The sequence below is a fragment of the Micropterus dolomieu genome, linkage group LG01, assembly GCF_021292245.1.
Source record: "Micropterus dolomieu isolate WLL.071019.BEF.003 ecotype Adirondacks linkage group LG01, ASM2129224v1, whole genome shotgun sequence".
NCBI classification, from domain to species: domain Eukaryota; kingdom Metazoa; phylum Chordata; class Actinopteri; order Centrarchiformes; family Centrarchidae; genus Micropterus; species Micropterus dolomieu.
The window spans coordinates 1046208-1047578 of NC_060150.1; positions in this window are offsets into that span (position 1 = coordinate 1046208).

Sequence of the window (1371 nt, forward strand, 5' to 3'; positions counted from 1 at the left end):
ATGTTTTTCTGTACCATAACCACCTGCCTACATCTCTCAGAAATGCCAGGGGGAGACACGAACCCACAACCCCCGAGTTTTTTGGTGCTTTTCACTCTTTTCCTTTCCCTGGCTATGCAAGTTTTATAAGAATAATAAAAATAATAGAGAATAATATTTATATTTACATGAGCAGGCAGTGGAGCGTGTGTGATAACAAGGAAAAACAAAAACGGAAAAACAAAGCAGCTGCGTTTTGTTTTATTGCTACTGAGTTACAAACTGAAAGTTGCATCACTACTGATCTTGCAAAAAAGTAGCTGATGTTTATTTAATTTCTTTTTCCGTGTGTATAATATAGTGCTCACTCCTACAATCATATTCGACACTATGAGATGCGACGCGACTTGGAAAGAAATAGCCTATATGATGCGAGTGTGACCAATCTGGGGAGGCAGACCACAGGCGCACAGCAGCCTGTTAGTTTGAAAACCGGTCAATAGAACAAAATGCAGCTGCTTTGTTTTTCCTTTTTGGGTTTAAAACAGAAAAAACAAAACTGATTTGGTTTTGAAACGAAATAATCAAAGAACGAACCAATCCGAACCAATCCTATGCTAATTTCAGTCCCTCCCAAGTCGATCTTCTTGTTGATAGTGCTGCTGGCTCTCTGCGAATGACACTCCACTGTGTAGCTCCTCTAAAAATGAAAATAATGAATGGTAAAAATGGTATAATACAGAAACTCACACATTAAAGCAAATATTGCGGAAACTTAAGAGGAATTGGCGTTCCACCAAACTGGAAAATTCTCGTTTAATTTGGAAAGATAGTCTTAAAACTTATAGGAAGGCCCTCCGTAATGCCAGAGCAGCGTACTACTCGTCATTAATAGAGGAAAATAGGATGTACCACAGTACTTTAAAGTAGCTGTAATTAAACCTCTTCTGAAAAAGCCCAAACTTGATCTGGATGTTTTAGCCAACTATAGACCTATATCTAACCTTCCATTTCTCTCTAAGGTTCTGGAGAAAGCAGTTGCTAAACAGCTGTGTGACTTTCTACAGAGCAAGATGAAACTAATCAGTTAGCTAAACTTCAAATGTGCCTTCAGGATGTTAAAACCTGGATGACCTGTAATTTTCTCATGTTAAACTCAGATAAAACTGAAGTTATTGCTCTGGGGCCTAAGCACCTCCATGACGCATTATCTAAAGATATAGTTTCCCTTGATGGCATCGCCCTGGCCTCCAGCACCACTGTGAGGAATCTTGGAGTTATCTTTGATCAGGACATGTCGTTTAAGTCTCACATTAAGCAAATTTCAAGGACCGCCTTTTTTCACCTACGTAATATTGTGAAAATCAGGAACATCCTGTCTAAAAATGATGC